The sequence below is a fragment of the Podarcis gaigeae genome, assembly GCF_964106915.1.
Source record: "Podarcis gaigeae genome assembly, chromosome: 1".
In the NCBI taxonomy this organism is placed as follows: Eukaryota; Metazoa; Chordata; class Lepidosauria; order Squamata; family Lacertidae; genus Podarcis; species Podarcis gaigeae.
The window spans coordinates 109252855-109267299 of record NC_139678.1 but is presented as its reverse complement, the minus strand read 5'-3'; the positions used below and the strand labels follow the sequence as shown (position 1 = coordinate 109267299).

Sequence of the window (14445 nt, the reverse complement as noted above, 5' to 3'; positions counted from 1 at the left end):
TTCACACCAGTGAAACTGTTTTAACAGTCTGATACAAAATAACACTGCTAAGCTCTGTAAACACAAGTCTGTATTCAATATGGCGCCAAAAGAGTAAGAAGTGAAAGAGTTTCTCAGATTAATTCTCTAAAACGTTCAATAAGGAAGTGAACTTTTTTTTTTTATTGGTTTAGAGAAGTGGCTCAGGCTTCTATTATTTCCTGCTTTCTCCCATTTTGCTTCCTGCAGGATACCTCACCCCTGCTCAAAGTTACTGGTTTTGTACTGCTGAAATGCATATTAAAGATTAACAGTTCCATTTCTTTCAAGATTGGAAAGCATTTAGATATTCCATTGTTTTCCAAAAAAATGCTTGATGCATGCACCTATACGATACTATCAAACTTTTATGTTTCATACAAAGCTAATTTCCTCAAAATCAAAATATTAAGAAGCAGCAACACTTAATTTTGCAACCTACAAATGGTCACTTAAAATGTGTGGTAGCATTCTTCGTAAAAATGAAACAGAAAAGATTACACATCGCCTACAATAAAATCAATAAAACAATAGGGGGGGAAATACAAAGCAGAGAATAGTCATGTATGTTGTTCTTAAAGGCTGGTGGGATATGTTAGATGCAGGTTCCTTATATGTGTGCCTCTGCCTTTGCATCATCACCCCTAAAATATTTCACAAAAGCTAGTATTGGGAGAAAATTATATGCATCCTAATTAACATTCCAGTGTATGCCATTTATCATTTAAAAACATAAAAGAAAATTGCCATCATGAAACCACATGGTTCCTCTCAAAATAATGAGGTTGACAAGACATCAGCATAATAGATCGTTGCTATACTGAAATAACACAGCATTTCAGAACTGGCTACTGATCAGTGCTAGAGGTTGACTGTAATGAGTGAATGTTCCATTACTCCTGGATCTGAAATGTTTCCGGCTGCAGAGTTTTAATATGAAAAACCCCCACATTAGCTACAGTTACTTTACATGGTTTATTTAACAAGGCATTCAACTCCTGGGCATCAAACAAGCCACACCTTACTGAATTCAAAAATGAACCAAATATGTTAGCAACCCAAAATGGTATAAGCGAAACTACTGAATGGCATTCAAAAACATTGAAATCTCAGAATAATCTGAAGCAGACAAATAAAAAAAACAAAAAACTGACCTGTTCAAATGGGTGGGTTTTTTTCCAGTCCATACACTTTTCCTGATAATTATGCACCAACATAGGCTGTCATTTTGTAAGTGTGTGATGTGTTATCTGCCTTCCTAGTTCCAGCGGAATCTTCTTAAAATTTCCCCAGCCCTGTCTTTTATTGCCTGTACCATATGCTTTATTGTTCAGCGACAAGAGCTACACTCTGCACAAAGACTCATTACCTACTGCTTGCTTAGCAGCTTCAGAGTCTCTCTGACGCTGCCTATGTGATCACATGGGAGTTTTGTCTGATAAAACCGGGCATACTACTGATTTCACTGTCTATGGATATTTTTATCAGCTTAAGGTCTACTATGAAGAAAGAACAACAAATGATAAAGCTGCTTTAAGTCATTAACGGAACACAAATTATGGAAATCCCTTCACAACCCCTTTCCATACCCATTACAAATCCCTTCGCAACCTTCCTTACAAAACATGGATTCGTTAGAGATTTGAAATTATGATTAATACTTGCTTTGTGAGGGCTAATGACAGTATCACAGTAAACTATCTCTATGCAGGATGTAATGTCAAATTCATATTGATATTTGTGAAAAGGAATCATATTGCTGACTGGCATCCTGCCAATAAACCTATTAATACTTTTAAGTTGCTAATATTGTATGAAAACTATGATTGAAATTCTAAGGATCCTTACTCAGAAGTAATCAGTGGGGCTTACTTCCAAGTAAACATAATTAGGAAGAAAAACATTAAAGAAAGCCTTGTTTTGCTCTGAAAGCTTACAGTTGCAGAATTCCACACACACCCCTCTTTTTTTTACTATTTTAATACTCTGAAACTGAGGAAAAAATAATCAACTAATTTAATACCCTTGGATTAAATTACCTATCCGACATAGTTTAACACAAGATGCAGATATAGATATTCAGAGTTTAAGACTGTAAATTCAGATTTAAAGATTTCTAAATGGCAGAAATCTTCCATTCCCTTCTGTTGATTCATTACCTTGGTATTTGATAAAATGGCATTTCTTTGGAGGACAATAACTGGCAAAACTTGCTCAAAAGAATCACAAATAATTGAGTACCTCTGGAAATGTGTCATCTCCAGGAAGAAAGGAAAGTTAATTTTACTTTAGAAAATTTGAGATCCCCATACATTGTTTTAATTAGAATAGCTATGTATCTGTCTTTTGCTGTGAAAACCAGTTCCGCCTAAATAATGAATTGTTTTCACTGCTACTGCAAAATTGTATTTATTCATTTTATCCATTTATGATAAAATAGTCATTGCTAAAATTACATTTCAGCTTTGAACGTAGATAAATGACAAATGGCAATGTCATTTACTCATTAACATTCTTCAAATGGCAAAAAATACCTACTTGTTATCCTTTTCAATGGTTCACTCATTAGCATAAGTAATTGCCAGCTTGTTGCTCATTAAGGGTATGACCAATCATTGCAAGTGGAGTCAGTAAAAACAACGTTACTAACCTTGCTGGATTCAGGATTGGCTTCTAACAAAGACCACATGATAGAAATCCCTTTCTAAAGTCCATAGCACCTCTCCATCTTAGTGTGTGTGTGTGTGTGTATGAAAATGTTTAATAATGGGCTTTCTAATAATTATACAGAATGAAACATCTAACTGTAATCTGATGAAGGGAAAGATAATATTATCTAAGGTGTTCCATAGCTTTTCAGATGAGACAAGCAGGTTATTCTGTCACTGAATTGTCTCTAGATTTCAGTTCTAATTAGCATTTCTTTTATAACCATAACAACACAGGTAATAATTAATTTAAGTTCCACCATTTTGGTGAAAACACATCATAATGCACAGATTGAACAGATGGTTCATGGTGAGAATCTGTAGGGGCAAAGATGATAGCCTTATATGTTAATAGGGAAAAACGAAGATCAATTAGGCACCTTATTCATTAAGAGGTAGTTTTTTGTTTGTTTTTTTACTTAACAGAAAGGCTTTTTTCCATTTATGATGCCATAGGATACTAAGGATAGAAATAAACAAAAAATGGTAGCCATTTTGCTGTAGCAGTCTGAAACAGAAAAAACCCCCAAATGCTTAGCAAATGGTGGAAGATGAAATAAATGAGAATACGAAGTTAATGTGCCATTACTACACACTGCAGGAAGAAATAAATGCTATGATTGATTGATTGATTGATTGATTGATTGATTGATTGATTGACAGACTGAAAAATGGATAGACAGGAAGCTAGGGGATGTTAAATATATATATATTAAAATATTAAAGGTTAAGCAAGCTATAGTAATGAAGTCTGCTCCTATACAGACAAACAGTAACTTATATTAAACAATCAATTCTTGGCTTGCAAAATTTTAGCTTTTATTTCTGAAATCTAGTTTTTCTCCAGCTACATCCAAAATGTTAGGAAGTCAGATTCAGGCAGAAAGTTTATACCAGTAGTTAAACTGGAGCTAGTCTCAGAAATTTAACTGGGAAAGGAGAAAGCACCTCCTTTTGTATATAATGAGATTTGGTAACTCACACACTTTCTAAGCATGCCAACAAAAGCATAAACAAACATGAACACCAGAGTAACCCATTATACATTATGGACTTCCCAAAATGGTTTTGACAAAGCCCTATTCAGATGTTCCTCAATCATTTTCAGTTGTGCAAGGAAGGACGGAGGAGAGTGATGGTTTACTTGCTGCCTCCTCAGCCTCCGTTGTATTCCTGATTTAGAATCCTGATTGGGCTGGGTTCCAAATCACACATGGGGCATCCACAAATAGAGCCAGCTCCTCACTACAGGCATTCGTCACCCAATGAACACAGGGCATAAGAAGAGACCTGCTGGATAAGGCCCATCTAAAGCAGCATCCTGTTCTCAGTGGCCAACAGGGTGCCCAAAGGATGTCTGCAAGTGGGAACGCAACAGCATTCTCACCTACTTATGATTCCCAGAAATTACGACACAGAGGCATACTACCTCCAACAGTGGATAGACAATGTAGCCATCATGGCTATTAGCATTTGATAGCCGCGTCCTCCATGGTTGGGCCCAACGGAGGGTTGCCCTCTGCACAGTGTATCGCCCTGGGATTGCTTTCCAATGAAATTCGGGCTTAACCTATTTAAATAAACAAGAAGGGAAATGCTTGAGCGGGAATACTTGAAAAGGACTTTAGTCTCTCACCAAAGGTTTCTGAGGGAACCTAGCAGTCATGTGACAGGTAGTCAGGAAAATCATTGGTTTAAAAACAAGATGTTAAGAGTAAGAGCTGCTTCACAATGGAAGGGATGGCAGGTAGGTATTGTGGTTCCTTAAAAGTATGTTTTCAGCCAGGTACTATTTAACATCAATAAACGATCTGGAGTCAGGGATGAGCAGAAAGTAGCCTAGTTTGCAGATAAAACTAAGTAATTCATAAGCAGAAATAGCTCCAGCAGCCTGGGATCTCCAAATGGATCTACCCAAACTGGGCAAATGGGAAACAAAATGAATGAATGTGTAAGTGTAAACGTATGCACATTGGTGCAAAGCACCAAACCCAATTTTGCATATGCACTGATAATATATGGCATGGCTGTGATCAGTGCTATTTTTCTAGAAAAAGAAGTACTGCAGCTCACCACGAACTTTCCCTTGTTCTCTTAGAATGGCAATGGCGCCCATCAGAGAGGTGCTGAATCTGAAAAGTCCTAGCTTTGACTCTCAAGAAAGTCATTCTGGGATTGTGGTGGATAGCCCAATGACAACAACTCAGTGTGCAGCTATGGAATAAGGGAAAGCTATAGAATCTTTGGCCCTCCAGGTGTTACCAAACTCCAGTTCCCATCAGCTCCAGCAAACATGGCTCACTGACCAGAGATAATAGGAGCTGTAGTTTAGCAACATCTAAAGGGCTAAAGGTTCCAATCCCTGCTATGGAGTTTGAGGGGTTTATTTGTTCAGGTTTTTTTCTACCCCATAATACGGGGATTTGAGGTTGCTCAATGAAATGGATTGGTAGTAGATTCAGGACTGGCAAAAACAAAAGCACGCTTCTTAACAGTCAATAATTAATTTATGGCATTCACTGCTAGTAGATGTGGTGATGACCATTGGTGTAAACGCTTTTAGACACATTTATGGAGGGTAGGTGTATCAATGGCTATTAGTTACGACAGCTAAATGGAACATTCAGATGCAGGCTGCCTCTGAATATCAGCTGGTCGGGAGCAGGAGGGCAAACAACAGGAGATATTTCTTGTCTTTATGCCCTACTTAGGCATAAAAGTATTCCTGGAGGTATCTGGTTGGCCAGTTCGTAACAGAATGTGGGGTTGAACAGATCACTTTGTGTGATCTAGAAGAGCTTCTCTTCTTAAGGTTGCCATGGACACAACAAACTTAAAGAGGGACCTCACACATGCCTCACCATTTTATAGTAACAAGTCCCAAGAGTACTTTTCTCCCACATATTTTTTCCCCCACCACTCTTGTATCTAGTTCTACAAAAGGGGAACCATCTTTCTAAAACAAAAGATTCATCATCAAATGGGAAGAGAAAGTGAGTTCTGACACTGGTTACATCATAAGCAATATATAATAAGCAAATCTCAGAATATTCATGTAACCCCTTTCTACTGGTAAATCACAGTCACAATGAATGTGAATATCACTTCTTTTTCAGGCACAAAATATTGCACAGGGAATGCCTGTGAAGTGCAATATTATTGCCATAAAAATACGACTTGGAGACTGCACACAACAAATGCACATTTATTGTGACAAAAACTGGCAAGTCCCTTCCTACACAACTTTCTCAAACAGTGTCCCTTCCACTTACCATTTATTTAATTGGATGTGAAAAGCATAGGACCATGCGAAGGTACCTTATGCCAAATCAGACTATTGGTCCATCTAAATGTAAAGGACCCCTGACAGTTAAGTCCAGTTGCGAACGACTCTGGGGTTGCGGCACTCATCTGGCTTTACTGGCTGAGGGAGCCAGCGTTTGTCCGCAGAAAGTTTTTCCGGGTCATGTGGCCAGCATGACTGGCGAAACCAGAGCAGCGCATGGAAACACCATTTACCTTCCTGCCAGAGGGGTACCTATTTATCTACTTGCACTTTGATGTGCTTTCGAACCGCTAGGTGGGCAAGAGCTGGGACCGAGCAAGGGGAGCTTACCCCGTCGTGGGGATTCGAACCCCCGACCTTCTGATCAGCAAGCCCTAGGCTCTGCAGTTTAGACTGCAGCGCCATCCGCATCCCATTGGTCCATCTAGCTCAGTGCTATTTACACTTACAGGCAGTGGTTTGCCAGGCTTTAGAAACCATACTTGTAAATGCCAGGGATTGAACCTGGAATCTTCCAGATGCAAAGCAGATGTTCCATCACTGCACTATAGCCCTTTGCCTAGTTGCACACATATGCGCACACACAAACACACACACAAACACACACACACACACACACACACACTATATTGAAAATAGTGGTAAATGCTGCCTGTCAGAAAAGGCAGTTCCATGCGCTGTTTTTATTGAGTCACAGCGGATTCATTGTTTTAGCTATGTCACTACTGCACAAAATAATTAGGGCATAATGCCCCCATCTGCTGCATACCATATTTCATCTTGGCACATCAGCCCTTTACGGAAGCTTTGCTACATTCTTCTATTGTACTAAAGCCGCTGCAAAGGGTAACAGTTAAGGGACTCGTTTGTGCATTGTCATGATGCACAAGTGATAAGGAACCTCAACGGGGCCTCAGGAGGAGCCAATTTCTTTGATAAGAAGGAAAATGGCAAAAGGTTCTAGCATGTATCAGTTTACAGGATTAAAACAAAGAAAGCAAGTCGTTTGTCAAATTCAGCAAGATGTCCACATATTTCTCTGCAGCACGGCGCTCCTCTTTCCTCCTCCATGACCCTATTTCTTAAATGTGTAATATGGCCCTTCCTAAGGAAACGTAGCAAGTTTCTATGGAAGAAACGAGCTCCTCACCAACTGTTAGGCAAGCAGTGTTTTATGAACAAGGCAGAGTGCCAACCTGTCCTACTCTTACAATTGGTTCAGTGTGGACAACGATATACTACTTCCACTTATTTGGCTGAGCAACCGGGCTTGGAGACAAAGCAACTCATTTGTTTTTCAACAGCTTTTTGCTACTCAGTGGCCTTCCCAATGGAGATGCCTAAATGTTTACTTCCCCCCAAATACATAAAGAGTTAGCGCTCCCTCCTAATTGTATATCCTGCATTTGAGATAGCTTCAGGATCCAGCAATTTCCCCCCTACCTGGACTTAACATACTGTTATGCTCTGCCATATAACCATGTGCATAGCACATTGTGGCCAAGCTGTCTTTGATGAAACTCTTAGATCCCAGTCAAAAGATAATCCTGCCTGCTGCAATTTACACACAGCTACTCAGGTAAGCCAAGTACTATTAGCTTTAACAAAACTAATACCCTGCTAGAAGAGTGCAGTTGAATTTGTACCTGAAAACCCCAGGTATCATTAGACCTTCTTTGTATTCTTTACCACAGATGCCATGCTAAAGAACACTAGAGTGCTGAAGTCTATGCTTTCTAAAAACTTTTGCAGTGACAGAATTAAAATACTATCATTGTTTATGACTTGACACTTTACCATTAAGGGAATTTCAGTATATTAAGCACTTTCAATTTATCTAATTTTTAAATTAAAAACATACCCCTAGATCTAGTGCTCCATGTGTGCCCTGAAGTACAGATACAGCTTCGCCATCAATGGGCTTTCCAATCCATGTGAGAGATTGCTAGTTCAGAGTGACAATTCACAACACAAAAACCAAACACAATAAATGTCTTTAAGGCTGCTATTTTCAGATCATTTATTCGGGAATTGTCCCATTGAAAGACTTAAGTGGTTTGAGGTTTGCAGTACAATTATTTATTATTATTTTACTCAGAGCACTTTTCTGTTTCTCACTTTGACACAAAAAGGAAGGTTTCTTGAAGAAAGAAAATCAAAGTTCCTTTGCCTCTTATCTGGGAGGGTGAGGGAGGAAGCATACAGTGAGAAATGCCAAGGTAATAAAAATAAGATGTTACCAATTCCATTCACAGTTTCACTCAATAAAGCAAGTTAGGCCAACAACACATTCTCAGACTCCTGTACCCAGTAGGAGACTTAAGCAGTGCCATTATTCCTAGCACCAGGAGTTGTATTATATCCTTTGTCAACATTTCATCAACACATTCTCTCTTTTGGACACTTGCAGTGTGATAGGAAACAGGAAACTTATGTAAGATTTGTAAATGTCTGCGGGTCCCTCCTACACAAACACAACAAAACTGCTCTTTTATCAGCATCAGAGTTGACAACAGATGTATGCCTAAAGCAAATTTGGGGAGGTGGCGATTTTTCCTGAGGTGAAACATCTGAGGAGTTTCAAGGGGAGCAAAAAAAAAAAAAAGAAGAAGAAAAAGTTTCAGAACATGAACATTTCTTCAGTGGGTTCCTGCACATCTCAAATATTCGTTTGGGTTTCTGTTGAGAGATTATTGCACAGACAAGGAATTGGTTTTAGAGCTACTAAAGATAACACCCATAATGAAAATGAAACAACAATTTACTTTTAATTATAATCTGAATTCCAAATATTTACTGAGTGGTTGTGGGGAGGGGGGTATATGTGTGTGTTTGATAATGTTGTGAGGAAACATGTTACCTATTGATATATGTCACAAGCTGAGGTGGGGAACCTGTGGCTCCCTAGCTGTTATTGTTGTTGGAGTACAGCTCCCATCATCCTTGACCAATGGCCAGGCCAGCCAGGGCTGATGGAAGTTGGAGTCCAGCAACATATGGAGAGCCATGGGATTTCCATCCTTGGTTCTGGGCAAACTGAATCACAGGCTTTTTCCTTTTCCTTTTTACATCAACTGCAGTTAAAATCTACTCTTTTAGGTGTGGTTTCAGATCCTATTATACTAGAAACAAATGAATAGTACCATTACATCTCTGCCTGCCAGCTTTTCTCCCACATAGCTAGCTATAAAGCTGTTGTTCAAAGCTGAAAAGAACATACTATGCTCTCAGAATGTACATAATACCCTCTCAGATGCTTAGCTGAACTACATTTTCCTTCAATAATATTATCCATGTTTCACTTGCCCACATCAATCTATACATGCTCTTATTTAGTACATTGCTTGTGTGCCCTCATCACAAATGAATGATTGTAAAATGTTGTGGGTGATGACTTGGGCCCCATGACCATTTGATAACTCCTAAGACAGGGGTAGGCAAACTAAGGCCCAGGGGCCAGATGCGGCCCAATCGCCTTCTCGATCCGGCCCGCGGGGAGTCCAGGAATAAGCATGTTTTTACATGAGTAGAATGTGTTCTTTTATTTAAAATGCATCTCTGGGTTATTTGTGGGGCATAGGAATTCACTCATTATTATTTTTTCAAAATATAGTCTGGCCCCCCACATGGTCTGAGGGACGGTGGACCAGCCCATGGCTGAAAAAGGTTGCTGACCCCTGTCCTAAGAGTTGCAAAATGGGTAAATTTTATATACTGATCACAAGAACTGCTTTGGGAAGTGTGGCAATATCCTTCCTTTATTCATCCTTCCCATCAAGCCAATTCTCACTTTGCAGTCTGGAACATGGGGGGACACAATGTTCCCCTTCAACTTCTGATCGATACTTAGGTCCCGCTGACAGTCAAGAAGAGACTATGTGCTTTTGATTTATTTCTTTCTCTTTGTCCCCGCTGCCCATTTTTCAACACACTCATGATCTAACTCCATGCTGGACAGGAGATCTCTAATCCGCTCTCCTGATGCTTAGAGCTGGGCTGGGGAACATGTGGCCATTCAGATGTTGTTGGACTACAATTCCCAGGCACCCTTGAACATTGGTCTTCCTGCCTGGAGCTGATGGGAGTTGGAGTCCAACAACATCTGGAAGACAACACAGAGCTAGAAGACCAATGGTCTCACTCAGTGTAAGCCAGTTTCCTATGTTCCTAGGTAGGCTCCTCACACTATTTAGAACTTTGCATGACTTGGGTTCTAAATGGCATGTAGAGCCCACATGCCCAAATCAGGCTCCTTGCTATACACCTTCACCCTCCAATGCACGGGGGACAGTGGGACCAAGCTACTAGGGGTATACACAGCCCTCATCTCCCTCACACATGTTCAGCACTGAACTTTTAAACAAAACTTCTGCTTTCCTAATGCCTCATGCTACTGATATTTATGAGAACGGTAAAATTGTGAGTCTGAGATACGCCTGAGCTCTGCAGCAATGAGAATATGCCAGTGTTTGCTCCTGTCCTTGTCAAATCCCTCTGGAAAGGGATCCTTTATTAATGAAACCGAAAGAGATTTTTCTATTGACCTTAACCAAGCTGTTGAGCAAGAATGGAAATTGCATCTGGCAGAAAATGTATGTACATTATACAACAGCTCCAATCATGTGCCAGTCACAAATACCTTATGGTTTTAAATGTATTTTATGTTTCCAATAAAAAGAGGAAGAATGCACAAGGGAGATGGAAGCAACTATACTAACAAAAGATAAATTTTAAAATGTGTTGCATCCTTAATACTTTATATTTTATTTATAGGAGAGTTACCTATTTGCTTAGGGTAGAGCTTTTGGTACAGCCTAAGATCTTGGCTCAGGGTACACCAAAAGGAACTTTTGTGCATAGAGTGGGAGTCACTTATTTGTTCTGTCTGCACACACTTCTTTTTATTTACTTATTATTTATTTCAACATTGCATATATCTCTTAACCCTGTAGTCTCTATGCAGTACATAGTGAGGTTATAAAAGACACAACACAGATAAAACCAGCTAAAATGAATAATAAAACCAAAGCGTTAACTTTAAATGGCAGCTGAAATAGAAAGGTCTTCACCGAGTGCCAGAAGTTCACCAGGAACGGCACATGTTGAATCTTAGCTGGGAGCGAGTTCTATAAAATTGGGCCCATAATACTAAATATACAGCTACTTGCGGATGTGAGCTGTGTGTCCAAGCCATGGGGGATCATTAACAGACTTCTCCCAAGACCCCAGTGATTTAGCAGAGACATAAAGAATCAGGTGGTCCCCTATGATTTCCTGGACCCAAGTTGCTAAGGGCCTGGTAAATTAATTTAAAATATATTGAATTTGTCCTGGTAGCATATAGGCAACCAGTACAAGTCTTCTAGCATCAGAGTTATATTATGGTGGTAGTCTGTTTCCACCAATCATCTAAGCGTGGCATTTTGAGGTCTGAGAGGGCAAAACCGCCTCTTTCTTTTATATCTGTAAGTAATTTATGCTTTATCCTTGGCTTTTTGCACCAGTTGCAGCCTCCAAACCAAACTCATCGCAGTAAACAAGACTTGAAGTTACCAATGAAGTTAGACAGTGGAACAAGCTTCCTCAGGAGTTGGTTGGCTCTCTCCACTGGAGGTTTCTGAGCACAGGTTGGATGGCCATCTGTCATGGATTATTTAGTTGAGATTCCTGCATTGCAGAGCATTGGACTAGATAACCCAATTCCTTCCAATTCTATGATTCTATGAATGCATGAATCACTGTGGCCAGGCTACCCCAGTCCAAGAATGGCTGCAGTTGGTGTACCAGCCATAGTTGGTAAAAGGTACTCCTAAGCCACTGAAACTATCTGAGCCTCCAGTGACAAAGATGATCCAGGACCAACCTTAAACTATGAACTTGTTCTTTCAGAGGGAGTCCAACCCCATCCAGAACAGGCAGCTTGGCCCATCTCCCAGATAAGGTAACATCCATCAACAGTGCCACCATTTTTTCCAGGGTTCAAACTCAGTATATTGGCCCTCATCCAGAGGGACTTTTTAATAAGCTCAGTGGGCTGCAGCTACAGGGAAACTGAAGGTTCCCCCTCTCTGCACAACTTGAAGTGCTTATCGCTTGCTCAGTGCGTTTTTTGATCCTTGCCGATGTATAGTAAAAAACAACAACAACTGCAGGCTTCTTGCTGCCATGCTAAGTAGGCACTGACATCTGGAATATTTTTAGGTACAGACAACAACATTTAGAGCAAACTTTGTTATTCTAAAGCAGCAATGCTGCAGCAAGCAAAGGCTCTAGCAGCTCAGTCTGCTGCTTGTGGCTGGAAAGCCAAACAGGAAGTATGTGACTGTTGCCATGAAAACGAAGGGGCAGTCCATTCTCCTTATTGAGCACAGGATGTGAGCTCAGTGTGTGTCATATGACCTGTACAGGATGTACATGGGTGGAGTTTGGAGTTTCTCTCTGTTTGTTGAAGAGAGCAGACATCTTTTACTGTATGACCGCTAAAGACAGGAATAAAAGCATGTAGTTACATTTCTGTCTGTGTCTGATTCCCCTCCCTGGGGATATGCAGGGAGCAGGGAGGAGGAGAAGCAGTTGGTGTGTTTTCCTCACAGCCTGAGGAAAATCGCCGGAACGGACCTCGTATGTTTTTCCTGCCGGGAGTCGCCGGAGGGAGGTCAAAGGAATTCAGCCGGTGCCTGAACAGATAGGCACATACCTCTGAACGGGCTAGAATTCCAACAAACTTCCCATCTCTTATGCTCAGGAACCATTGCCTACCCTACTGAGCTAATGAAGATGGAAACCAGGAAGCATTTATGACAGTGAATCGCCTTAACACAAATAATACTTTTTATAATAACAACATGATAATACTTTGTATGCATTCTGGGAGCTGGAAAAGTTTTAAAACTGTTCAAAGTGTTCACATCCTTTCCCACAGGTAATCCTCTATAATGTTGTAGGAATTATTCTTTGTTCTACAGGAAAGGGTAATGAAGGCTACCTGTCAAATCCTGCCGTTATTTCGCTGCACAATGCAAGCCTTCTCTCAGCTGCCCAGACACCTATCAACCCTCTGTATGCACTTCTCCATACACTGAATACCAACCTCCAGGAAAAGAATGAAAGCAGAACCTATTCTGACCTTTCCTGCCAGCTGGGGTCGACCTTTTCGACCTCATTAGAGGGCCGAGTACGGAAGCCTAAATAAAGAGTTGTTGATACACTTGAGGGTGAATTAGAAGAAGCAGGAATTTGTCCAGCTAAGGAGCAACTATACTTTCCCCCCAAAGCACTGAGTTACTGTGCATTTTCTATCGTTTTGCTTGTTTGCTTTTATTTATTTTCTATATACATGCCAAAAAATAGTTATACCAAAAAAAACCAGATTACCAAATATCGCAAAAAATAATTGATAAGAAGGAAAATACAAAGAAAATTATGCATATAGAAGAAAACAAAAGAGAAAAAAAGAAAAAGAACTATAAAGATTAGAAAAAAGTCATAAGAAAACTAGAAAAAATTGACTTCCTTCGACCTCTGTACAGTCTATATGGTCTTGTATCTTAGGTTGTCTGTAATCATTTTAAACTTTATGGAGATATAATTTGTTTACCTGTGGAGTTTTTAGTTTAGACTAAGCCAATCATAGTTTTGGGAACCGTCATTCTTCATATAATTTGTAAATTATATGAGTTTCTGTACATTTTCATCAGACAGCCCAAGAGATTATCGTTTTCCTCTTCCATTTTCCATGCACAGAGAAACAAAAGACAAAAAGATGGAGACTACATTGCTCTTCATCCAGAGCAGACCCATTTACTTCAATGGGATTCCCTCAGAGTAAACAGAACATGGAACATACCTGAGATGCACATTAAAACCAGTGAAAGAATGGATAAGATCACAGGCCGCACTAAGTATGCAGGGTTGCGTGTGGGTCTTGGGCAGATTCAGACTTTCATCAGACATTTCCGCACAGTGTAAAAAGGTAAAGGTAAAGGACCCCACACAGTTAAGTCCAGTCATGAACGACTCTGGGGTTGTGGCGCTCATCTCACTTTACTGGCCGAAGGAGCCGGCGTACAGCTTCCAGATCATGTAGCCAGCATGATTAAGCCGCTTCTGGCGAACCAGAGCAGTGCACGGAAACGCCGTTTACCTTCCCGCTGGAGCGGTACCTATTTATCTACTTGCACTCTGACGTGCTTTCGAACTGCTAGGTTGGCAGGAGCTGGGACCGAGCAACGGGAGCTTACCTCGTCGCGGGGATTTGAACCACCAACCTTCCGATCGGGAAGCCCAAGGCTCAGTGTAAAACCGAGGCAATCAGGGACATCACACGTTACATTTTTAGCAAAGCAGCTATTTCCACATGGGCAAGTCCCGTGTCATTCTGGCATCATGCAGAATGGGAGTGTGTGGTATAGAAGGTAGAAAAGGGAAGGGAAA

At 40.3% G+C, this 14445-nt stretch overlaps 1 protein-coding gene across 2 annotated transcripts in view; it reads right to left on the bottom strand.

Annotated features, from left to right (window-relative positions):
- Positions 1 to 14445, bottom strand: part of CSRNP3 (cysteine and serine rich nuclear protein 3) — an 84064-nt gene that overhangs the window by 47959 nt on the left and 21660 nt on the right. Inside the window, exon 1 of one of the 2 annotated variants that reach the window (XM_083708722.1) lies at positions 1173 to 1423. The exons of the other annotated variant lie outside the window; for it this stretch is intronic. The gene's annotated coding sequence lies outside the window, so the exon portion shown is untranslated. Of the gene's footprint in view, positions 1 to 1172; positions 1424 to 14445 lie in introns of those variants that run through there. 2 annotated transcript variants of the gene reach the window in all.